This window comes from Mauremys reevesii, unplaced genomic scaffold, assembly GCF_016161935.1.
Source record: "Mauremys reevesii isolate NIE-2019 unplaced genomic scaffold, ASM1616193v1 Contig76, whole genome shotgun sequence".
In the NCBI taxonomy this organism is placed as follows: domain Eukaryota; kingdom Metazoa; phylum Chordata; order Testudines; family Geoemydidae; genus Mauremys; species Mauremys reevesii.
The window spans coordinates 338,743-365,889 of record NW_024100891.1 but is presented as its reverse complement, the minus strand read 5'-3'; the positions used below and the strand labels follow the sequence as shown (position 1 = coordinate 365,889).

Genomic DNA, 27,147 nt, shown 5'->3' with positions numbered 1-27,147 from the left:
TCAGATACTCAGAAGTAAAAGACCACAACCCCCCCCCCCCCAACGTTTAAACTAATGGCCACTTGAAAGAGAGCAAGATATTGCAAGAGAATTCCTTTGAAGCCTCAGGCATCCCCAGAACAGGACAGCTTTATGGCCAGGATGTCACAGCTACAGTTTGACAAGGGGACCAAGACAAACGCTCAGTGGGTCACACTTCCTTCCAGTTAGTGCTTGCTGCTGTCTAAGGGGTAAAAAGATTTTCAAGTAAGTACGGTGCGAGTACATGAAACTCCCTCCATAAGATCCAAATGGCATGGAATACAATGAGGCGGTTTAATAATAGTTACCCTGAACTCCATGCTTTGGGGATCGGGCTATTAGGACACTGGGCAACTGAATCAGTTTTTAAAAGAACAAAACCTTGAGAAGAGTCATATGTGGCAGAGTTCATAAGAACATAAGAGCTGCCATATTAGGTCAGATCACGTTCCATCTCGCCCAGCATCCTGTCTCCATTGGTGGCCCCTACCAGAGCTTCAAGGGGAATAAACAGAGCAGAGCAATTATGGAGTGATCCACACCTCTCTTCCACGCCCAGCTTCTAGCAGTCACGGGTTTAGAGTCACCTAAAGCAAGGGGGTAACATCTTGGCTAATAGCTATTGATGGATCTATCCTCCATGAACGTATCCAATTCTTGCTTAAACCCAGTTACACTTTTGGTCACCACAACACCGCAAGTCAATGAGTTCCACAGGTTAGTTGTGCACTGTGTGACAAAGTACCTCCTGTTTGTATGAAACCTGCTGCCTATTAGTTTTATCAGGTGACCCCCTGGTTTTTGTATAATGTGAAACGGGAAATAATGCTTCTCTATTCACTTTTTCTACAACAGTCATGATTTTATAGGCCTCTATCGTTAACACCTTAGTCTTCTTTTTAGTCTATCCTTGTATGGAAGCCATTCCTGAACCTTGATCATTTTTTCTTCTCTTTTCTGAACCTTTCCAGTTCCCACAACCTGACATCAGTTTCAGAGACCCCCATCCCCTCCACTGGCATGATGTGTAGCTGACAGGAAAGCAGGACAGCCATGCAGCAAAGGGCTGAGCTGGGGCATTCACAGTAGGGCATGGAGCTGAAGCCCAGGGTCAGACTCTGGGAGGGGTAACAGCCATTTCAGCACATCAGGATGGACTCAGATGACTGAGAAAATGCCAAGTCTTGAGCCCACACTCCCAGCAATGACAAGAGACTCATCCATAGACACTGCTGTGCACAGACCCAGGCTTGTATATAGGGGAAATTTTCCAACATTTACTCCAGGAGGAATTTTAAGCCACAACACAATGCAAAAATTCATTTCCTCCCCCTCACACCCCGCCCCCCCGGCCAGCAGAATTAGCCAGCAGCTCTGCAGCACCGTCAGTAGCAGATGTGGGACCAACCGGAGCCTGGCTCTCCAACTTGCAAATACATGACACTGCCAGGGGGACGGGGAGCTGGACTGTTCCACACAGGTGCAGTTCCCAGCATGTCCTGAAGGAAGGAAATGGCATGCAGGAAACTCTGTACAAGCCTGGGACCCAGCATCAGGCTGCTTCTCCCTCTCAGTGGCAAAGCCAGGTTCTAACATCAGGGGGAGCTAACACATTAAAAAAGGCACCACCCAACATATCAAATTACTAATTACATACTTTTAAATTCGTCAGACATATTTATTTTGTACTTAAAATAAAAACACAAGAATGATCCAGGCAACAGAAGTGTTTGCACAGATTATACTTAGATATACTTTAGATTCTAGAAAGTAAATGACAATACAGTAGTTTATAATTGGCCGGTATTTTTTTAAACCTGTGATATTTTTTCCAGTTACTAATTTCATTTTAAAAATCAATGAAATGCACTTTATTTATAATAGATTGTAATACTAAAGTCACCAAAAAGGCATGACAAATACAAGAATGAGAATTGGTGAGCAAAGATCTCATAGCTCTTCGGGGTTTACAAAGCAGTAATTTCCCCTAAAGCAGCTTCACTCATGGGGGGGGGGGAGGTTAAACAAAAGACATCTTTACGACACAGGTTGGCAGTCTAACATTTTTGAAACACCGAGTACTGAAAGTTAGGGTTTTTAACCAATTTAAGCTGTGTGTACACACACACACACACAAAACAAAAAAAACCTTCTTCCTGCTTTCCTATCACCCAGTTCTGTTACTACAGGAATGAAATCTAGACATCCCATAAAATAGCTAGTTCCACATTGTTCTTCAAACCTCAGATCAGTGAAATGCAGCTTTGCATTTGAGATACTATATGACTTGAGTACATTTTGCACTGCCTGCAGCTACACTGACATCAGGAGAGAAGAGGACATGACTGTCCCTAGCATATATGATTTTAAAAAAAAAAAGGTGAGACACACCCACTATCAATGCAACAAGAAGGGAGATCAGTAGCTAGGGCCAAGAGATAAGATGCAATGAAACCCTCCTGTACCCACAACCCATATCTGAAAAGCATCAGTCGCTCTGCAGATCAAAGAAAGAAAGAACGAGCAGCCAGTATTTAGCCAGACAGGATCCTTATTGACCTATATAGGAGAAGTGCACTCAAGTAAACTGTAGCAGTTTCCCAACAGAGTTTTCTTATAGACTTATTTTTAAGCAAAAATTAAGATTAGGAGTCTGATTTAAATTATGTAAATTTTCAGTTTGAGTTAACCGTGGAACTATTGCAGCTACTTTTATTTTACTCCTGCCTTCATAAAAAGCTACAGAGTTATAAAAGATAATTACAAAGACTAAAGTACATGCTTTAATATAATTAGGACCGGGCCACCCAAGATGAAAACTATACCATGGAAGAGTCCTACAACCAGGTATTTGAGGCCAATCCTCTTATCAATGGAATCCTCAACCAAACTGTGAGGAAGGAGATGTGTACACCCTCTAACTTTTGACAATAATTCAAGGTCAGCCAGCCACCAAGAAGAGCACCATTCATATTCTGGTTTTGGATAAAACACCTGATCTTGCCTACATCATAGAAACCTTCCTCCCTCCAAGCCTATAGCAATAAAGTAACCATTAAACAAGTTCTGAGTCAATCGTCTTTCTTCCCAATTTAGTTTTAACAAAAAAAGCTGCAATGTAAGTAGCTATGGGAGATAACAGTGCAACTACTAGGTATCGGTGGGGGAAGTGTGCTAGTTATGTCCTGGATACACTGGTCTGTTAAGTGTTATTGCTTTTAATATGCTAATGCAAACACTGTAATAGAGTATTAGTGTCCCAATGTACTGTAGCTTGTTTTAACTTACCGTAATACTAGAAGAGGTGCATGTGAAGCTCTCTAAAAGTTGACACTACAGCAGTGATAGTCCCAAGCCAGCATGCATAGGGCTAGGGGTGGGGAAGGGGAGTGCATCTAGGTATAAGTAACATCTCACACCAAACAGGAACTTCTCCACAGTTCATTGCAATTTGGAAGTGTGATTATTATACCTTGTCTTACAAACACCAAACACCATTACATATGCACAAGGTCAATAATTCCCCCCTCTCTCCCCATATACAGAGTTGTGCTTCTGGATATAGTATCTGTCTGAGATTAATATTGAGCTCCCAGCTCTTCAGGAAGCAATGAAGAGTCAGCAGCCAAGCCACAGGCTGAAACCTATTGCAAACAGTATGAGTGACGCATGAGGCATTCTGAAGCAAGAGGAGATTACTGGAAAACTTTAAATAAGACACAGAAATAATACAGTTTTCCTAGGTTTTGTTTGTTGGATTTATTGTATGATGTATAGTAAGTGTTTAATATAAAAATCAGGTAGTAGGGTTTAGAATGTTACAACAAGAGATTATGCTATTACCATTATCCAGTCAACTTGCACACTACTATTTTGAATTGGTGATAATTTACAGAGAGAGAGAAAGAAGAAAGAGGGGAGGGGGTTAAGCACGGGAAGGGGGGCAATAACCCAATGTCTTTCCTTTGCCTCCTGGTCCTGCCATTCCTCAGCCCTCCGCGGGGGAGAGCCCGACATCATCCTCGCCTCCCTGCTCCGCTGGACCAACTTCAGCGCACAGAGACAGCAGTGGCCGGCGTCCCCGTGCACCCCCTGGAGCAGAGCGGCGTCTCGACTGCAGCAGAGTCATTCCCCGGGCTGCCGCTGCTTGCAGAGAAAAGATGCCACTGAAGACAGACCACGAGAAACACCCCCGCCCGCCTTTTTCTTTCCTTCTCCACCTCCTCCGTTGGCACCAGCTGGGCTTCAGAGCTACCTTACCCACCGTGTGGCCGCCTCGCTCTGCATGGGGCTGCCAGGGGCCAACGGGGCTGCTGCTTCTCAGCCCCCTCCCACCGTGCTGCCGCCCCTTCCCCTCCCAGCAGAGCTCACCCCTGCCTGGGCGGCATGCGCCAAGCGGGGCTCAGCTTAGCGAGCCGGGCAGCTGCGAGTGGGCAGGCAGGAGCCTCCTCCTCCTCATCCCTGGGGAGCCAGGCAACCAGCCGCTGCCGCCGGCAGCCTCGGCTGGGGATGCAGGAAGGCAGTGCAGAGCTGAGAGCCAGCCGGCGGCCGCACGCACAACCCGGCTCCAGAGTCCAGTGCTGGCTGGAAAGGCGCCACTTTGGAAAATGTACTGGGGAGCGGCCGCTCCTGCTCCCCCAGCCATGCTCTGGCTGGTAGGGGTGCAGGTGTCTGGGCTAGGGGTGTCCCACAGCTGGATGCTGGGGTGTGGGTGTCAGACTGGAAGAGCAGAGATTTCTCCCAAGATGTGTCCAGCTGACATGTGTGACACACTCAGACAGGTGCCCAACAAAAGCGTAACAGAGAAATAGGAACTGGGCTGTTGGAGGAGGAGTTTCTTTGACTCTCTACTCCTGGGGGAATATTTTTGCTGGCTGACAGGTATTTTGAATTAAATTACCAGAATAACTGAAACTGGTGTGATTATATTGTGTTATTTCGATAAATAAAATATGCAGATTTTAAAAATATCGTGGGCAGAATGTTAAATTTTTTAGCGCAGAATTTCCTCAGGAGTACACATTACTACACCACTATGTGGGTGGTTTCCTATGTGAACACTTATTTCAAATAACAAAGGCCTTTTCAGTTTAGGTTACATCCCCTTGGAAGTAATACTGGTAGGTCTCCTTGGATAGACACACCCTAGCTATGAGATTTCAATCAGGTTTTGCAAAAACCAAACCAAACGCTACAGCTGCTACACACATGTACAGCTTCCACTGACTCCCGTAGCAGCTACACCTGAAGAACAACAACTGTGTTGCGCTCCACTGTGCCAAACTCAGACCTGTTTGTAAGCCTCGACTTTTGTTCAACCAATAGCAGTGAATAATAATCTGACATTTGGATGTCAGATGCCATAGTAATGGGGGCAGTACATGGAGCCAGACCACCTTTGCCACAATGCCGCCTACAGTGAAATAAAACCTGACACAGAGGATACTCCACCCACCACAGAAACGCACCTGCTTCTAGAGAGGACTGTGTTACAGAGCTCTCCATCTCCACTTGCTGATGGTGGGAATAAAAGCATTTCAGTTTATGTAGGAGAATGCTGACACACGGAATACAAATACAGAGAAAAGTTATCCCGTTCCACTTTGAGCTAACATGTAGGCCCCAGCTTAAAGAACGGGAAGACCACCTGCCTTTGCACTTACTGCTTTTCCAGGATAGGCTATATGGCAAGGACCTGGGTGCTCTCATGCCTGGCATTAGGTTATTCTTTGGTTCCATCACTATGCTGGACCCAGGGCTGAAAGAGATCAAATAAGAATTATCCTACACGTGTACTTCTTCTAGCAAAGTATCTTACTATAAATATTTGAGTTTTTTCTAACATTGAAGAAGACAGAGTATGTTACTTTAAACAAACCTTCATGCAATCATAGAATCATAGAATTCAAGATCAGAAGGGACCATTATGATCATCTAGTCTGACCTCCTGCAAGATGCAGGCCACATAAGCCGATCCACCCACTCCTTTAGCAAGCGACCCCTGCCCCATGCTTCGGAGGAAGGCGAAAAACCTCCAGGGCCACTGCCAATCTTCCCTGGAGGAAAATTCCTTCCCGACCCCAAATATGGCGGTCAGCTGAACCTCGAGCATGCGGACAAGACTCTCCAGAACAGTTACTTCTCCTCGCAAAGGCTAGACAAAAGTGTAGAATACGTTGATGCCATTTACTTTTTGACTAAAATCCCCAATTAATCAGTTATCCAAACAAGAAATAAATAAACCAAAGACAGCAAGAAAAATCAGAGTTAAAGATCGATTATAAATATTGCACTGCCCTCAACTGTAAATGGCATCTCAGCACACATGCCCTAGTTGTCTCTATATACGCAGACTTCATGCAGATGTCCAACAGTGAATGCCAGTGAAAATGAGGTAGGATCTGAGGCTAAAACAGGGGAAAAAAAAGTTTAAAATGACTTAGACAAGTTGAATGTCTTCAAGTCGGGACGGCCTGATGAAATACATCCTAAAATACACAAGGTGCTGACTGAGGAGATATCTGAGCCATACGCAATTATCTTTGAAAAGTCATGGAAGACAGGAGAGATTCCTGAGGACTGGAAAAGGGGCAAATATAGTGCCAATCTAGAAAAAAGGGAATAAGGACAATCTGGGGAATTACAGACCAGTCATCTTAACATCAGTACCTGGAAAGATAATGGAGAAAACAATTACAATCCAATTGCAGAATCCTAGAAAATAAGGCAATAAGTAACAGTCAGCATGGATTTGCCAAGAACAAATCATGTCGAACCAACCTAATAGCTTTCTTTGACAGGATAACAAGCCTTGTGGATGGGGGAGGGGAGTGGTAGATGTGGTGCATCTTAAATTTAATAAGGCTTTTGATCCTGACTTGCAGGGAAATACAACCTAGATTGAGCTACTATAAGGTAGGTGAATAACTGGTTGGAAAACCGTTCACACAGAGTAGGTGGTTCACAGTCAAGCTGGAAGGGCATATTGAGTGGGGTCCCACAGGCATCAGTTCTGGGTCCAGTTCTGTTCAATATCTTCATCAGTGATTTAGATAATGGCATAGAGCACATTTATAAAGTTTGCAGATGATACCAAGCTGCAAGGGGTTGAAAGTGCCTTGGAGGATAGGATTAAAATTCAAAGTTACCTGGACAAACTGGAGAAATGGTCTGAAGTAAATAGGATGTGCGACACTACACTCCATATTCATCATAGTAATATTATTAGGATATGATCATGGCATAATTATGAAGCATTTTGTACAAGATGGGTCATGTAAGGAGTCAGTGGGAAAATTATGATTTGCTGAATACAAGTATCCTATTTGTAGGCATGTATCGTTTTTGTATCTGAAGTTATGAATATTGACTAGGTATCTATATTTCAGATGGGCTTACTCTAGAAAACACCCACAGCCAGCCTTTCAGATACAACAATGAAAAAGCCAAAGGCGGCTACTGGCTCATCAACAAAGACAACGGGTTGTGGAATAGCTTAGCCTTCCTGGAAGGCCAGTCTGTAAGTTATGGCTGCTACGATTCTGCAAGGGCATGTGACCAGATCACATGTCTCTGGACTCCATTTTGGGCACCTGAATTTTTTCACAAACTGGTCTGGAAACCAAGTTTGAAACAGAGTTCCTGCCATATGAAAAAGCTATACAAGGCAGAGAGCGACATCATCAGTTGTTCTTCACTCCCCTACAACTCAAGAACAGACAGAAGCTCTGAAAGAAAAAGTCTTGGAACGGGGTACTAGATCCCAAGCTGCAAAACAAATGCAGCTTGTCCCTTAAGAATCTGCAAGCCTGCTTATATTGTCAGCCAGGGTGAGAATTTGCTAATTCATATCCAATCTTTCTAGAATTTTAGGCTTAGTTTGCGATTCTGTTTATTTACTAGGTAATCCGCTTTGGTCTGTGTTCTATCACTTATAATCACAAAGCAAAAAATGAGTTTATTAACTACAGAAGATAGATTTTATCTAAACCGGTGTGCCTGCTTAACACAAGTATGCATGGTCCTCTCCACATTGAGGGAGTGGCAAACTGGGTAATAAATTCATACTGGTCGATGTTTTGATCAGAGCAGGATGGTACAACTCTGGGGTCCCAGGCCGGGGGTTATTTTGGCTGTAGCCTCTCTATTGTTGGTTCATGCAGTGGCTGTCCAAAGCCTGCATGAACCTGCAGCTGGGTGTGTCCCTGCCTGTGTGAATGCTGGTGGGAGCGGTCTATAGCCTGTCACAGCAGCACAGTGCTAAGAGGGAGCCCAGGCTGGTGAGTCACAGGGCTCAGTGAAACCCCAGTTCCAGGTGGCACCCCAGGGGGAACCAATCACAGGATGAAATTCAATAAGGACAAATCCAGAGTACAGGTCTGTTGCATCTTACGTGCATTTAACATGCGCGAATTCAACTTTACGCGGCTGGCAAAAAAAAAAAAAAGAGAAAAATAATTTAAATACTGTTCCTGTAGTGCAGGCGATTCCGCCTGCCATTCAACTCAATGTAATTTTGACTATACGTGGTTTTCACTTTACGCGCTGACCGCGGAACGTAACCCCAGCGTAAGATGACACAGACCTGTACTCCACTATCAGTTGCACACATACAAAGTGGGAAATGACTGCCCAGGATGGAGCACTGAAGAACAAGATCTGGGGGTCATAGTGGATCACAAGCTAAATATGACTCAACATCATTTTGAGATACATTAGCAGGAGTGTTGTAAGCAAGATCCGAGAAGTAATTCTTCAGTTGACATTTAATCAGCATGGAGTAGAGCAGGGGTATTGTGCCCAATTCTGGGGGCCACATTTCAGGAAAGATGTGGAAAAATTGAAAAAAGTCCAGAGAAGAGCAACAAACATGATTCAAGGTCTAGAAAACATGACCTATGAGGGAAGATTGAAAAAAAATGGGCTTGTTTAGTCTGGAGAAGAGAAGACTGAGAAGGGATGTGATAACAGTTTTCAAGTAGATAAAAGGTTGTTACGAGGAAAAAGGAGAAGAATTCTTCTCTTTAACCTCTGAGAATAGGACAAGAAACAATGGGCTTAAATTTCAGCATGGTTTAGGCTGGACATCAGGAAAAACTGCCTGTCAGGGTGGTTAAGCACTGGAATAAATTGCCTAGGAAGGTTGTGGAATCTCCATCACTGGAGATTTTTAAGAGTGTGTTAGACAGCTGTGAGGGATGGTCTGGATCAGTGATTTTCAAACTTTTTTTCTGGTGACCTAGTTGATCCAAGAGAGCTGGGGATAAGGGGTCTGGGAGGGGCTCAGGCTGGGGCAGAGTGTTGGGATTTGGGGGTAAGGGCTGTGGGGTAGGGCCAGGAATGAGGGATTCAGGTGTGGGAGGGGCTCTGGGCTGGGGCAAGGGGTTGGGGTGCAGAAGGGGGTCAAGGCTCTGGGCTGGGGCCAGGATATGGGGTTTGGGGTGCAAGAGGAGCTCTGGGTTTGGGGGGGCTCAGGGCTGGGGCAGGGGCATGGGGTTACCTCAGACAGCTCCCGGTCAGTGGCGCAGCAGGGGTGAAGAAGGCGGCTTCCTGCCTGTCCTGGCACCACGGACCACACTGCGCCCCGGAAGCAGCCAGCAGCAGGTCCAGCTCCTAGGCAGAGGCGTGCAAGCGACTCCGTGCGGCTGTCGCCCACAGGCACTGCCCCCCACCAGCTCCCAGTGCAGAGCCGGTGCTCGGGGCAGGGGCAGCACATGGAGCCCCGTGGCTCCCCCCCAACCCTGCCACCTAGGAGACGGACCTGCTGCTGGCCGCTTCGAGGGCGCAGCATGGTGTTGGAACAGGTAGGGATTAGCCTGCTTTAGCTGGGCAGCACCACCGACAGGACTTTTAACAGCCCAGTCAGCAGTGCTGACCAGAGCCACCGCAACCCAGTGCCTTCTGTTCCGTGACCCACTTCTGGGCCACAACCCACGGTTTGAAAAGCACTTGTCTAGATAATACTTAGTCCTGCCCCGGGTGCAGGGGCCTGGACTAGATGACCTCTCGAGGTTCCTTTCAGTCCTTCAATTCTGTGTCACTGTTACAGGCTGTAGAAGGCTGTACACTGATGACCTTTGATTAGACAGGTAAGGCATAGTACAATGATTTGGCTGTTCAGGGGTGAGACAGATAATGACCAGACACGTTATGCTTTATTTTCCAAACCTGCACTGTGATTACACTTCAAAAATAAAATTATTTCTGACTCAGGGCTCTAACTGCCTGCAAAATCTCCTGGCTGTTAAAAGTTACTTGTAACAGGTCATGAGAGATTAGATAAGTGTCAGAAGTTTAAGCCTAAATTGCCTAAGAGCTGACATCAGTCTGCATTTCTATCATGCCCAGCATAACAGTTTAGTGTTTAATAACCCCCCAATAAATATATAACCAGTGGGGATTGAATCCAGGACCATCAGCACTAATAGTACTACAGTAGAACTAGAGGAGTAACCATTATCTGGTAGCAATAGTATGTTCTTATACTCTCCTATGGATCTGCAACTAAAAGGAGACAGGAAACACTGACCAAGAGGCATAGGAATGTTGATTCATGCCAGTGGGAACTCCCACACCATCACCCCAAAAATAGGATTCATAAAGTAAATTGCATCTGCCCATCAACACAGCAGCATGAGTTAAAAGTAGTTTGAAAGCACATCTTCTATGAAAAGCACTGTCACAAGAAATACACCTTTGTTACCTGTTGTTTATGCCACTATTGAACGTGCCCCAAACGAACACAGAATCTGATTGCTCCTGTAGCTCTGCCAAAGGAAACAGACATCATTGTGGCTCAGTACTGAGTAACTTCTGCAAGCGTCATAGCAACACAAAATGAGAAATATGGCAGAGACGCTGCTAGGTTTACAAAATGGAATGAGAACTGAGCTAAGACTTGGCATAAGTGACAGCAAAGCAGGCATTTAATTGAGAAATATAAAGCGTAAAGATCATCATCAATTTCCATTTTCATCGAAGCACAGATGGTGCAACAGACTACATGGAAAACAACAGATGTTTTGTAGAGAATAGCAGGCATGTGGTAGATCCTGTGAAGCAGAAGAACTTAATTTGTTCAGGGACAGTATAACTGGGTGTCCCAACACATGATCTGTGCAGAAGGATCTATGGGACCTCTCTCTTAGCCCATGTAACTTCTTTGGGGGCAAGAAGAAGGGAATAGCAGGGGCTGACAGCCACCTTGTGTCGTCAACCGCCTCACCTTTATCCCAGTCTTCGTCACATGGAGACGGCTGCCACATGCTGACAGTGTTCATCTCTCTGTGGCAGTTATTCGACTGACTCACTTAAAGCAAAGAAAATTCTGAGTGAGAAAATCTTTTTGGATAAAATACAATCTTATTTTAGGGACATTAATCGTTTTTTGACCTAGCTGCAGAACAGCTCTAGGCTTTGGAGAGGAGCAGCATACGCTGGAAGCTGATCAGTACTCCCCTAGTCTTAGCAGCAAAAAACTCTTTAGGCCAGGGATGGGCACCCTGAAGGTAGCAAAGGGACACAAAATCCATGAGACCCCTTTGGTGGGCCATACCTTAAGAGGCTATACATTGCCCAACTCTGAAAGTTTGCTACAACACAGAATGTTTGGCAGGCCAAATCAAATGATCTGGCAGGGTGCTTGCAGCCCCCCATTTGCCAATCCCTGTTTTAAGCCTCTTCTAAAGCTAAACAATTCTGCACACATTTTTCAGCAATGGTGCAGCTGCTCCAACATACGCATTGGGAGAGGGTTCAGGTGTGTCTATTGTCATGTCACAAAAATCTGCTCAAGGTTTTTTCACTACTATCATGCTCCAAGCCCTGTCTACATGAACATGCACATCATTGCTAGCTTCAGTACAACTCTACTTTTGCCAGAGAACAGGTACGTTTTCCAGTGTAGTGACAACCACATAGACATCAGTGGGGGGAGACATTGGAACACGACCCACATAACCAAGTGATTTAGGTGCTGGGGTGACAGACCTGGACAGTGAACTCCTCATCAGAGCCGACAGCATGGGCAGTGGTAGGAAAGCTTCCCATAGTCCTCCCCAACTTGCTCCACTCTGAACTGGAAAACCCACCTTCAATTGGGAAAGTTATTCAGCCTTCCTGGCCCAGTCACAGAAGTGAGGATTGTTATGATCTGGACACTTGTCCATTAAGAACTGGACTGAGACCAATTTATTTCACACATGCCACTAGACAGGCTATGAAGATTTTTGGTCACTATCAGGTCAGATCTGCAATGTAGACCCACCTCTCTCATGACCACTATCTTTCCCGCCTAAGCGGTCCAGATTACCAGCTAGATCTCATTTCAGCACACACAGTTTAGGCACAATGTACAGTTCCCATTTTAACGCTAAAATCTCTGGCAGATAATGTAATGCAAGCCAGTTGCCTCTCAGATGCTTAGGAGAATTTGCATGGACACAGAATGAATGAAACTCAAGTCTCCCAGGGCTCCTGCTGCTTCTGTATCACATAGCACTACAGGTAAAGGGTTGCTTATGGAATAATAGAGTATTAAAACAATCTTTAACAGCAAAAATTAAGTTAGAACGCTGTTAGCCCAAGAGTTCCAGAAGTGACTTTACAGAGCCAAAGGAGTCTAATATTTTCTCACCAATGTCTTGCTCAATGCAGCTTTTGTCATCACAGCTTGATATATGATGTCTGATCTCAGCTCTGGGAACCTGATGGCGGGCATTAAAGGGGCATGTGGCTAGCTGCTGTGCAATATCAGGTGGTTCTAGAGAAACAGAAAAAGTACGTGCTATCTCACTGAATTCATCCTAGCCCTTGTATTTTCTAGTCACTAGTGAAGGGTTTGTGCAATCTGCATCCTGAAATAGGTTGAAAACATTTAAACAAGGAAAGCCAAAACTTAGCTCAGGTCCTGAGCACAAATGCAGTGTAGAAACAGTGAAGCATATGCATCCTTTATGATACATGCTATGTTTGTTCATTTTTATATGTAAACACCACCCTGATTTTCTCTTATTGAAGATCAGCCCCAGAACAAACACAGTGAAACCGTTGCAGTGTCATCACTGGCATGGTTCGATGCACAGATGAAATTGCCCTAAAAAGCCTACACGGGGAGTAAGTGCCTTGAAACCCTAAATAATTCAGCCACTTTATTTTTAAATTAAGTAAGCAACAAACTAGAGAACAAGTTCCTGCCTGCACTAGAGCTTAAATCTTTGCAGTAAATTTAACTCTCCTGAAACAGGAGGGAAGTTACTCAATGTTCCAGCTGAGGCCACATCTATATTGGGGGCATTCTGACAGTAGAGGTAAACTAGTGTGGACACAGAAGAGAACTACTATCCCCCACTGAATGAAGAGCCTCTACCCTTAGAAAAGAGCAAGGCAACAAAGAGGAAGAACACACACTGCTCAGGCCTGCTCTGCACAGTTTTTATATTACTATAGCTATGCTGGCTAAGGGTGTAATTCCTAACCAATACAGTTATACAGTACATCATCTTAACATGTGGATGCAGTTATACCTGTATAAGTGTGCTCCTATCAGTACAACTAATATACACTAGCACTGGAGAGGTTAAAACAAGCTACTGACTGAGAGGACAAAAGAAAGGAGCAGCTTCTCCTGTTAAATATATAGCATTCTAGCCCAGAATAGAAGACTGAAAAGAGATAAAAAGTTTCAGACCGGTGTACATTGAATAGAATAATTAGCAATATAAAAAAAAAGATGGTTTACTTTGCAATCAGAGCAGTGCAGCTGCTAAAGAATTAGCTGCAACATCAGATCATTTTTGCTTTGGCCAGCCAGAAGGCATCCATATAACACTGGCTGCATCTGCTCCATCCCCTGAAGTGGGAAGCAAATACCTGGGTCCCATGAGTGAACTGCTGGAAGAGAATACGATCCCCATCACTAACCTAGGTATTCTGAAGAACCTATATGACCTTTCTTCAGGGCAAATGCACTGATCTGAAGTGCATTACTAAATATGAACTGGATGCTTTTACTAAGTGGTAAATGGATAACAGAGATATAAATATGAAATAAAGATGGCTTCTTCCAGTCTAATAGCAAGTGAATGCATCCTTCTAGCAAAAGGCAACAAAGCATACTGAGCTCACCATGCATTAACATTTACAAAAATATGATTTCCCAAGTGCATTAGAGACCTTACACCCTGTCCTACCTTCCTGCACTTTATAAGATGATAGGGAAACCGACAGGCTCGGATTTGATGATAGCGATCATATGGACATTGTATTAACTTCTCTGGATCCAAAGCATCAACTGGAAGAGAAGGAATAAAAAGACAAGAAAACATTCTGCCAAACAAGATCTAAGAACATCATCAACACAATTAACAAGTGTGGAAACATACTAGGCACTGGAGCTTTCCTCTAATGGGGTTAAGCCATGAATTTTTAATAGCCTAGACAAAAATTTAAAATTGCTACGTTGGAACTCATTGTGTACACCCAACCAAATGGACTTTTGGTGAATGGAATATTAAATTAAAAATGAGGAAAGTGTAGTCAGTAGTGCAGAGTGGCCAGTACATATCAATGAGTACACTTATGCAGAACAGTGAGCTGGAAATACACACATTACTATAAAACCCCTTGAAGCTACCAAATTAGCTAGCTGTATAGCAGTGACATGCTAAGGGTCAGCAGAAGCATGGCATTCTGAAGTAAATCCTTTTGCATTTATCTTCAATGCTCAAAGGCCATCTCTGCTGGAGTAAGAAAAAAAAATCAAACTAAAACAAACATGGCTGGAGTTAAGGCTGCAATTTGCACTACAGAGCACTTGGCCCTATAAAGTGCAGAGGTTGGCAGGTGCTTAAGAGCCCAACACCCACTGAATATAGCGAGGGCCTAAGTCACAGGCACTTTTTGAAAATGTTCCCTCCTAGTCCACACTAGGACTCAGAGAGGCAGAGTCACCTTAATCACTTAAAAGTTACATAGAAGGGACAAGGTAGGTGAGGACCAACTTCCAATAGTGAGAGACAAGCTTTCAAGCATACACAGATCTTCAGGATTCAGTTTGTGTTCGTGCAGCAGCTTTCCTGCCACTACAAATGTGTCTCCCCTCACACCTTCCATGCTATTTACCCACATTTGTATCAGTGTACAGAGGGCATGCACACAAAGGAACAAGGGACAACAGACTGTGGGATGTTCTCTAGAGAGCTGGAAGTAAGGGGAAGGGCCAGATTGATTACATAAATCAGTGTTTTTAAATTTTTTTGATACCAGGGACCAGCTTGCAGCCTTTCTAAACAGTGTCAGAGAGACCAGAGGGACAGGCCACTGAGAAAGACTGACACAGGTCACTAGGACAAATGGCTACTTCTGACAAAGTGTGAATTGTCAATGTTTGTATGAATACTGTGTGCACCTCAGTTTCCCCTATGTGTTGCACAAGTATCTAGGCGGTGGGATAAAGGTGTGAGAGCTTTGCAGATACCCCAAGAGGGAAGGTACAAGTGCCATCTAGCTACCTGGGCTCAGCCAATGGTTGGACATTCTGTATCCTGAGGCCCATTCTCTGCAAGAGCCAGTCGGAGGAATTAGAGAACAAAGAGGTGGAGGCCAGGTGACCAGTTTGCCTGGGCAACAGCATACAGGATGGAGGAGGGGCAACTGGGTGTGACTGAGAGTGAGCTGCTGAAAGCTGGTCAGTCTCCTGGTTTGGGACTGAGTGGGAGAACCCAGGGCTCTGGGTCTCCTTAAGATGGACTTTGCTTTAACTTCCTGCTTTCTGTGCTAACAAGATTCTGCTCTATGTTGTTTCAGACGACTAATAAACCCTTCTGTTTTACACCGTTGGGAGTGCCTGGCCCCTTAGGGGGGCATGCAAGGTTTCCCCAGGTGTTCTATTCAGGTGGACTCGCTGCAGGCAGCTTATGGTGTGAAACAGGGATGCTGAACGCTCAGAGGTCAGACCCAGGAGGAGCTGAAGCCCAGGCGGTTTGTCTTAGTGAGTGTGCGCCCCGAGGGGTGGTCACACTACAAGAGGGTCCTGTCCGAGGGCTAGTCTACACTACTGCGCTGCTCTAGTGAGTCTGGTGAAAACGCACTATGCTGACTGGAGAGCCCTCTCCCATCAGCATAATTACTCCACCTCAGCAAGAGACGGAAGCTATGACAGCAGGAGAGTGTCCCCCACTGACTTAGGGCTGGTGTGGACAGCTCAGGTGATGCGTTGATCAGGGGGGTGGCTTTTTCACATCTGTGACTGACATAAATTATATCGACTTAAGAGGTAGTGTAGACAAGCCCTGAACTTCATCCAATGGTTCCAGAGCACCAAGCCTGTGTACCCATGAATTACTCTGTGTGTGTGTGTGGGGGGGGAGGGCGAGGAGAGTCATCCCCAATGCATCAAACCAGCACCATATGCCAGGCTAGGCCTCTGAAGAGGGCAGCTCCCTTACCCGACCATGATACTAACTAGGACTGTATATTAATCACAATTAACTCATGTGATTAAATAAAATCACAATTAAAAAATTAATCACGATTACTCACAGTTTTAATCATTGCACTGTTACACAACAGTATGCCAACTGAAGTATAAAATATTTTTGGATGTTTTCTACATTTTCAAATATATTGATTTCAATTATGACACAGAATACAAAAGATACAGTGCTGACTCTTGTTTTTATTACAAATATTTGCACTGTAAAAATGATAAATAGTATTTTTCAATTCACCTCATACAAGTAGTGTGGTACAATCTCTTTATTTGTGAAAATGCAACTTACAAATGTAGATGTGTTACATAACTGCACTCAAAAACAAAACAAAACTTTAGAGCCCACAAGTCCACTGAGTCCTACTTCTTGTTCAGCCAATCGCTAAGAAAAACAAGTTTGTTTACATTTATGGGAGATACTGCTGCTCATTTCTCATTTACAATGTCACCTGAAACTCAGAACAGGAGTTTGTATGGCACATTTGTAGCCAGCACCGCAAGGTATTTACATGCCAGATATGCTAAACATTCATATGCCCCTTCATGCTTCAGCCACATTTCAGAGGTCATGCTTCCATGCTGACGACACTTGTTAAAAAAACAACACATTAAATAATTTGAGACTGAATTCTTTGGGGGAGAATTGTAGGTTTCCTTCTCTGTTTTACCCACATTTTGCCATATATTTCACGTTCTAGCAGTCTCAGATGATGACCCAACACATGTTGTTCATTTTAAGGACAATTTTTAACTGCAGATTTGACAAAATGCAAAGAATGTACAAATGTGAGATTTCTAAAGATAGCTACAGCACTCAACCCAAGATTTAAGAATCTGAAGTGCCTTTGAAAATCTGAGAGGGATGAGGTGTGGAGCATGTTTTCAGAAGTCTTAAAAGAACAATACTCCAATGTGTAAACTACAGAACCCAAACCACCAAAAAAGAAATTCAACCTTCTGCTGGTGGCATCTGACTCAGATTATGAAAGTAACATGCGTTGGGCCACACTGCTTTAGATCGTTATTGAGCAGAACTTGTCGTCAGCATGGACACATGTCCTCTGGAATGGTGCTTGAAGGGACATATGAATCTTTAGCGCAGGGGTCAGAACCTTTCAGAAGTGGTGTGCCGAGTCTTCATTTATTCACTCTAATTTAAGGTTTTGCATGCCAGTAATACATTTTAATGTTTTTAGAAGGTCTCTTTCTATAAGTCTATAATATAGAACTAAACTATTGTTGTATGTAAAGTAAATGATGTTTTTAAAATGTTTAAGAAGCTTCATTTAAAATTAAATTAAAATGCAGAGCCTCCCAGACCAGTGGCCAAGACCCAGGCCGTGTGAGTGCCACTGAAAATCAGCTCACGTGCCACCTTCGGCACACGTACCATAGGTTGCCTATCCCTGCTTTAGCGCATCTGGCACTTAAGTATCTTGCGACGCTGGCTACAACAGTGCCATGTGAACGCCTGTTCTCATTCCAGGTGAGATTGTAAACAAGAAGTGGGCAGCATTATCTCCTGCAAATGTAAACAAACTTGTTTATCTTAGCAATTGGCTGAACAAGTAGTAAGACTGACTGTACGTGTAGGCTCTAAAGTTTTACATTGTTTTAGGAGGCAATTTTTTTGGTCCATAATTCTACATTTGTAAGTTCAACTTTCATGATAAAGAGATTGCATTATATTATTTATATTACATGAACTGAAAAATACTATTTTTTTACAGTACAAACACTTGTAATAAAAAATAAATATAAGTGAGCACTGTACACTTTGTATTCTTTGTTGTAATTGAAATCAATGTATTTGAAAATGTAGAAAACATCCACATATATTTAAATAAATAGTATTCTCTTACTGTTTAATCGTGTGATTAACCTGTTTAATTGTTTGACAGCCCTAGAACTAACAGGATATTAACCTTGGTAAGGCAACTGGTAATAAAGTAAATTATGAAATGTGGCATGGATAGGGCCTTAATAAGAAGTCACTTTACTGGGATGATCCCCAGGAAACTGATTTAGGCCCTGTCTGCACCAGACATGACTGTAGTTTTGTAACCAGTTTGTACCCAACACAGCAAATCTGCTAGTTGGATCGCCCATTTCTCCAGACCGCTGACATGCTGCAGCTGGGGGACATAGTCCACTAGGGTCAGTGTGGGAACCTACACACACAGTGGAGGACTGTAAAATGACAACTTCCTGGAGGCCTTCATGCCTTGAACATTACTGATAAGAACGCTGTGGCTTAGCCAGATTGCATATGCTAAATAAATAAAGTGAACCCCACACAGCTGAGTTACACCCCCACTCCAGCCTTCCCAGCTCACAAAGGTTGGGGCATGGTGTTGCATGTCTGCACCCAATATGCTGCCTAGAAGAGTTTGTCTCAGTACACCCAGTCACCCACCCAGGAACTACATATCACCCAAGCAGTCTCACACCCACCTTGCAAAACCTAGGTATGGTTTCTTGCTGTGATATTGACCCACATCATTGTTTATTGCCTCTAAAGTTTGTGTGGTTTTGAACTGCAAGAAGACCACAAATTCTTTCATTCTGGGACCCAAAATCAGGTGCAGTGAACCACTGCTCTAATACACAGATGCATATATCCACCAAACTTAATGCCTAGAGGGGAAAGTTACTTCCCTAGAAGCCACTCCCTCCTTTTAATCAAGTTTAAGATACTTTAATACTTTCAAAGATCTAAGCTGTCTCTCACTGTATCTTTGCAGGAACCATGAATAGAATCAGAATTGTAGGACTGGAAGGGACCTCCAGAGGTCATCTAGTCCAGACCCCTGCATGAATGTTACAAGCCAGCAAAGAAATACTTACCATAGTTGTCTTCTAAATCCATTTTAATGATGCTGAAAGAACGCTGACTTAAGTTTCGCTGGAGGACCCTTTGAGCCAGTCTCTGAGTGTCACTCTCCTCCTTAAAATATTTACCCTATAGACCAAAAATGAAGAGATTCACAGATTGCTAAGGCCAGAAGAGACAATTATGATCATCTAAGAGGTTTCAACCTGTGATCCACAGACCCATGGGGTCCACAGACTATATCTAGGATTTCCAAAGGGGTCCTGCACCTCCATTCGAAATTTTTTAAGAGTCCACAAATGAAAAAAAGTTGAAAACTACTGATTTAGGCTGACCTGCATAACACAAGGCATAGGACTGCCCTGACTTAATTCCCATTTGACCTAGTGCAGATCCTTTAGAAAGACATCCAATCTTGATTTCAAAAGTTTGATGGAGAGTCTACCACAACAGCTGGTAATTTTTCCAATGGTTAATTACCCTCATTGTTAAAAATAAGCCTTATTTCCACTCTAAATTTTTCTAGCTTCAACTTGCAAGCACTGGAAATAACTTGAAAGTTATTTCAATTTATTCATCACAGCTACTAAGGGTCAATGATCAACTGCATGACAGCAGCCAGTAGACTTTATATCTATGCTATGTATGCTTAGGACACAAGCTTATAAGGTGGCCCACGTATAACGTAGGGCACCTGGAACCTCATATTCTTCTGCCACACACAGAAAGGTTTCCTCCAAGATGCTAAAATCCAAAGATTTATCTGAAACATCCTTCTTGCCCAATAAATTTAAAAGGGTTAAAAGAACCAGTTCCCAAGAAAAGTTAAGCCATGTATTTTGAGAGCTCAATTATCTCTTATACACAATTTAGTGCTCCATCCTGAGCCACTCCACCTGCCTGACAGGTCAACACTTTTACACCTAGGCTTTGGCTACACTTACACTTCAAAGCGCTGCCACGGCTGAACTAGAAATGAGCTCCGTTTCACATGTGTGGGTGGTGATCAGGGACAGTCTCAATTTTTGGGTCTTTTTCTTATATAGGCTCCTATTACCCCTCACCCCCGTCCCGATTTTTCACACTTGCTGTCTGGTCACTCTAGGGTGTGCACATGTGTGGGTCCCAGCTGCTCCCTGCCCCCCCCCTCATTAAAGCAGGTGTGCAGGGTTACTGCCCTGGGAACTGCAGGGCACCAGTGGATGTGGGGCTGGCTGCAGATAGGGGCGTGGGGCAGGGCTAGCTGGAGGCAGGGAGTGACACGGGCTGGCTGTGGGCAGGTGATGCAGACGGGCGGGCTGCGGGCGGCTGTGGGCAGGGGGCGGCTGCGGGCGGCTGTGGGCAGGGGGTGGCTGCGGGCGGCTGTGGGCAGGGGGTGGCTGCGGGCGGCTGTGGGCAGGGGGTGGCTGCGGGCGGCTGTGGGCAGAGGGTGGCTGTGGGCAGAGGATGGCTGCGGGTGGCAGGGGGCAGGGGCTGGCTGGGGCAGGGGGCTGGCTGGGGGCAGGGGCTGGCTGGGGGCAGGGGTGGCTGGGGGCAGGGGTGGGGCAGAGAAGGGGAGGGGCTGGCTGTGGGCAGGGGCTGGCTGGGGCGGCTGGGGGCAGGGGTGGCTGGGGGCAGCTGGGGCAGGGAAGGCGGGGAGGGGCGGGGGCTGGCTGGGGGGGGGGCAGGGGCTGGCTGGGGGCAGGGAAGGCGGGGGAGGGGGGCAGACACTCACACGGGGGGAGGGGCTGGGAGCAGCAGGAGGCAGCCGGGGACTCACCAGGCAGCAGCAGGAGCCCCAGGGCCAGAGCTCCAAAGAGCAGGAGCAGCAACAGGGCCAGGAGGCAGCTCACATGGCTCTCGCAGCACAGCGCAGCGCCCCCCGGCGGCCGGGTGGAGGAATTACAGGCTCCCCAGGCAGAGCCCATCAAAGCTTCCCTCGCAGGGAAGCTAGTTAACAAGCGGTTCTAAAACTGCTTCTAAATTTAACAACGGGTTCGCGCGAACCGGTGCGAACCGGCTCCAGCTCACCCCTGCTGATGACCCATTCCAGCTGGGGATGTTCTCCAGAGACTTGATTTGAACCTGCAGTTTATTCCATCACTGCTACAATCCTGAACTAAGAACTTTGCCATTACTGTATCTAATTGATTCCATTTAACCAATTCTAGCTCTCATCTCTACCTTTTTCCCTTTATGAATAAACCTTTAGATTTTAGGTTCTAAAGGATTGGCAACAGCGTGATTTGTGGGTAAGATCTGATGTGTACATTGACCTGGGTCTGGGGCTTGATTCTTTGGAATCAAGAGAACCTTTTTCTTTTATTGGGGCGTTGGTTTTCATAACCATTCATCCCCAGGACGAGTGGCACTGGTGGGGATACTGGGAGACTGGAGTGTCTAAGGAAATTGCTTGTGTGACTTGTGATTAGCCAGTGGGGTGAAACCGAAGTCCTTTTTGTCTGGCTGGTTTGATTTGCCTTAGAGGTGGAAAAACCCCAGCCTTGGGCTGTGACTGCCCTGTTTGAGCAATTGGTCCTGAATTGGCTCTCTCAGTTGGGTCCCGCCAGAACTGCATCGTCACAGATCCTTCTATGGAACGAAGCCTCAAAATCGCACGTAGTATTACAGATGATTTGAGACCGTACTAAGAAATGTTTGAGGAGCTCAAGAGACAAGAGCTACACTTGCCAATCACCATGTTTTTAAAGAAAAAATAACCAGCAGCAGCAGAGCCTACACAATCAACTTCTCGAGCTGAACCAGAGCCAACCACTTAGTCTACGGCTCGCTCTCCATCACTCAAGCCTGGTCCATCGTCTCCTGAATCGACATCAAGCCCTGATGACTCAATTATAGTGTTGTCAGGGGAAGAGGAAGACTAATCATTGGAGTTTGTACAGTACAAGACTAGCAAGACTATCCAGGATGACTGGTGACTGTTCAGGTTTACAGTACTGTACTGTTTTCATTTTTTATTCTTCTGTTATGTTATTAAAAATATAGTAAAATTGTGCATTTGTAGTCTCTTTTATACTGTACATTGGTGTATACAATACATAGTACTGTACAGGGTTGTATACACAAAACTGTACTTTATGGGTGATTTAAGGGATTTTCAAGGGTCATTTTGACTATAGGAGATTTTCGCTTTACATGCTGACTGCGGAACGTAACCCCAGCGTAAGATGCGACAGACCAGTACAGTCTTCATTGCAGCTCATATGGTAGCGTTTCCATGAGCCCCACCTCCTTTGGTGCACAGGATGGATGGGGCTGATAGAAAGGGCAGCTAGTCAGTGTTCCCTTTTATCTGCATTGGTCAGTGGGTGGCGCTTGTTGTATTCATTTAGATGGAAGATCAGGCCCAGAGAGTCAGAGGTGTTAACGAGACCCTGCAGCTGTCCAACGTTAAACACTCGGATACAAAGTCGGGAGACTGGTATACAGAGACCTCAAGCTGCTTAGTCCCATGGCAAACATCCCTTTAAAAATCTTGGTAACTTTCTACTGAAGATCCAGAAGAAGAAAGAAAAACAGTGACAGCATTGGAGGTGTAAAACACTAAGGAAGGCTTTTATCTTAACAACATTGTTGTTGTTGTTCCCTTTCCCTTGACCAGCAGAGCAGCTTTGCAAAGAAAACCCTCTGACAGTCTCTCAAATTAGTGGGTCTCAGCTTGTGGTCAGCGGACCCTTGGGGGTCTGCAGACTATGGCAAACGGGTCCAAAAAATAAGGCAACTTACAGCACTGCAGCTGGACGGTAGAGCTACTCCTCTGCAGCGCATGTGGCAAAGCTGCTCTATGCCAATGGGAGAGCTCTCCGGTCGGCGTGAAAAAGCCACTCCAGTGAGCGGCAGGAGCTATGTCAGTGGGAGAAGCTCTCCTGCCAATGATGCACTTATGCCAGCGTAACATATGTCACTCGGGGAAGGGGCATGAGCAACAGACATTTTGACGACATAAGTGGTAATGCAGGCATGGCCCATCCCTTTAGTAGTGTGTCAGAAGAGACACCTTTAAATTGGGGCATGAAGGAGACAGGGAAGAGGACAGATACCCAAACATATTCTTCAAATTGATTTTGAACGCAGTAGATACTGGCAACACTACAGTGCTTCTAGATTCTGAAATGCAAACATGAAATCCTCGTCACCAGCTCTTACTCCAGATTACCAAGGCACTGTGCAAGTTGTGGGCTGTGCTTATTAGTATTTTAAAATTAGGAGTGTAACTTTTAAATAAAGACACATTTCCTATAAATGAGAGAAAGTTATCACGTGACTAATCCAAATAATTTTGCTTTATACATCAGTAGGTGAGAGTTTGAGAATACAGCATGTTTGAAAGAGCGATGGCTTCCGCTGGTTTGCATTTCTTCTTGTAACTCATGAGGACACAGTCCAGACTATAAACAGAAAAATAAGGATTGGAAAAGCGACAGTCCTCTACTCTGCCATCAAAGAGGCATAAAACAATCGTGCAACTTAAAGACTTGAGCTATGGAACACTCAAAGTATTCAACAAAAGGAAATTCTAAATCATTTCCTGTGTTTGTTTTACCATAGTTTCATTCTTGCACAGGACTGGCTTTTAGAATTCATGTACTAGGTATTTCTCACCTATGGTCACAACTCTGTTTGTAGCATCACAGTTAGCTGCTGTAGATTGTGTTGACCCCTCTATGACCCCACTGCTGCTGCTTCTGGCCGCCCTGCCGCAGTCTCTGGGTGTCTCGAGCCGATTCGCCCAACCCCGGCTGTGGTGCTAGTGGGCAGTTGCCCTGCAGCACCTGCAGGCGGCGCCGTGTGCCCCACAGAGTGGCCCCCAGCCCGAGTGTCCCCTGCTCGGACCCTGCCCGGCCCACCCACAAGGTGTGGGACCTGCTCCCTTGTGGCGCGAACCGCAGCAGCCGCAGGGCACCCCTGCGCACAATGTGCTGCTGCTGCCATGGCTGGCTCTAGGATTTTGCCACCCCAAACAAAACAAAAAAAAGATGGCTGGAATGCCGCCCCTGAAAATGTGCTGCCCCAAGCACGTGCTTGGTTTGCTGGTGCCTAGAGCCGTCCCTGTCTCTTATGCAATCCCTATCTTGTTGTTGTGTAGGTACAGAAGAAGGTAATGGCAACACTGAAGGGCATGGGGGGGGGGTCTTGGTAGCTGCCCTTTGTTTAGTTAGGCAGGATGGAACATGTGATTCAAGGCACGAACGGTGTTCCATAGTGATCCCATTGTGTTAAAAATGGTCTAGATTGTGAAGAGACTCATAGGTATTTGTGTTCCATTTTTATCAATACTTAATCGAGAATCCCTTCAAGAATCCCCCTGGAGTGCTGCGCTCCTGTTCGATTGAAAACTCACTTTGCTTTTAGATCCGCTAATCCCAAAAGAATAGTACAATTCTACTCAGGGCCACTGCTCAACTGAACACACAGAACTTAAAAAGAGAGAGTGTGTGTGAAAACAGGAATAAATGTATCATCAAAGAACAGCGATTCAAGCAGGGCCGGCTTTAGGAAGTGCGGGGCCCAATTCGAACATTTTCGACGGGGCCCCGGCAGGGATGACTAAAAAAAAAAAAACCATGTAAAAAAAAGCCTTTCATTTCTTAGCAACCGGTTCCCTGTAAAAAGTTCTGCTTTAAGGGATGTGCCACAGTATGTATTTTTTGTACCAATAGGGTTACCATACGTCCGTATTTTTAAAAATTCCTCCTGGATGGCGATTTAAGAACCAAAAAGCTGGACATGTCTGGGAAAATACGGATGTACGTTAACCCTACCTAAAGTTCTTTTTTAAAAAGATGGGCCTGAACTAGAAATGAGCTCTGTTTCACATGTGTGGGTCCCTGCCACTCCCTGGGGGTGTGCTAGGGTGACCAGATGTCCAGATTTTATAGGGACAGTCCCGATTTGGGGGTCTTTTTCTTATATAGGATCCTACTACCCCCCACCTCTGTTCCAATTTTTCACACTTGCTGTCTGGTCACCCTAGGGTGTGCACATGTGTGGGTCCCAGCTGTTCCCTGCCCCTCTCATTGAAGCAGGTGTGCAGGGTTACTGCCCTGGGAACTGCAGGGCACCAGTGGACATGGGGCTGGCTGGAGGCAGGGCAGGGACTGACTGGAGGTAGGGTCTGGCTGCAAGCAGGGCAAGGGGTGTGGGGCTGGCTGGAGACAGGGGGATGTGGGGTGGGCTGGCTGGCTTCAGGCAGGGCCGCAGGGGGGTGCAGCAAGGGTTGGCAGGCCTGGAGACAGAGGAGTGCGGGACTGGCTGGCTTCAGGCGTGCGTGCAGCAGGGGTTGTCTGGAGACAGGGCAGGGGGTGCGGGGCTGGTGCGGGCAGGGGCTGGGTGCAGACAGGGAGTGTGGGTACAGGGGGTACAGCCCACCCTGTACGGTAAGTGCCTCCTCCTCCTCCCTCCCCCATCAGGGTAGCAGCAGCAGCCCGGGGCTCGGGGGATATTTAAAGGGCCTGTGGCTCCCCTGCTTCCACCGCCCCAGCCCTTTAAATAGCCATGGGAGCCCTGGGGAAGCGGCAGGGCTCCAGGGGCTATTTAAAGGACCAGGGCAGCAGAGGCAGCTGGAGCCCCCCGCTACCCCAGGACTCTGGGGGTTATTTAAAGGGCCTGGGGCTCCCCTGCTTCTACCACCCTGGCCCTTTAAATAGCCACGGGAGCCCTGGGGAAGTGGCGGGGTTCCAGGGGCTATTTAAAGGGCCAGGGCAGTAGAAGCAAGGGGAGCCCTGGACTTTTTAAATAGCCCCCAGGGCTCCAGCAGTGGGGCTCTGGTGGCAATTTAAAGGGCCTGAGGCTCCAGTCCCTGCTGGGAGCCCCAGGCCCTTTAAATTGCCCCCTGGGGAAGCTGGGCCACCCCGGTACAGCGCACTGGCAGGGCTTGGGTGCAGGGCCCTCTTAGGCGCGGGTCCCGATTTGGGGGAATTGGTTGAATTGGCCTAAAGCCGGCCCTGGATTCAAGTGAGAGAGAGTGAGAATTTTGGAAACAGTTACATATTAAACAAAATCATAACATGCTTTCTAGACACTAAACATGACCAACAAGACGTTATCCTGTCTCCACAAGATCGCTTACCACATTCTTTCACCAGTATTTTCAATCCTTTGGCTGAGAATCAGGGGCGTAGCCACAGATGGGCCTGGGTGGGTTGCGGCCGACTTACTTAGCAGCCAGGCCCATCCAAATCTGAGCAAAGATGTTGTGCTGCCACAACAGCCTGGGGCTTCACTCAGGCACCTGAAATCCAGGACGGAGCTATGCACCTGTCCTTCAGAAGGCTACTCTCCAGCAGCTCTGCCTTGCCATTTTCTGAGCTGCGGGACAGAGGGTTCCTGCTGCCCTGACCTCTTGGGGCAGACCGGCCACAGGAGCACATGCCAGCACGCAGCAGTAACACACAATGAAGCAATGAAGGACAGCACCACAAAGACGCATTAGTGCCCTAGCTGTTCTGCCATCCCACCCCGCTTCCACCTGGCCATACCATCAGGTCACTAACGCAAGGGGAGGATTGAAATTGGAAAGGAGGTGACGGGAACCACACCCCACGCACAGGGCTTGGGCCTTCCCCCACGCAGAATACAGCATGGGCTGTTTGTGCACCAGGAAATCACCCCCATGCGCAGTGAGGGGCGGATGCCGTGTCTCCCCCTCTGCTGGAGGGGGAATGGTCGGGCCTCCACCTGCAGCTGCTCTGAAGGGAAGTGTGTGCACAAGGCTTGTGTTGTGCAAACCTTGCCCCGTGTAAACACACTCAGAGTCAACCTATGATCCAGCTCTTGTAAAATGCAGCCAGTTAACACCACAGTG

At 46.1% G+C, this 27,147-nt stretch overlaps 1 pseudogene; it reads right to left on the bottom strand.

Annotated features, from left to right (window-relative positions):
* Positions 1 to 4,009: 4,009 nt before the first annotated feature.
* On the bottom strand, positions 4,010 to 19,699 carry LOC120394727 (annotated as a pseudogene).
* Positions 19,700 to 27,147: the final 7,448 nt, after the last annotated feature.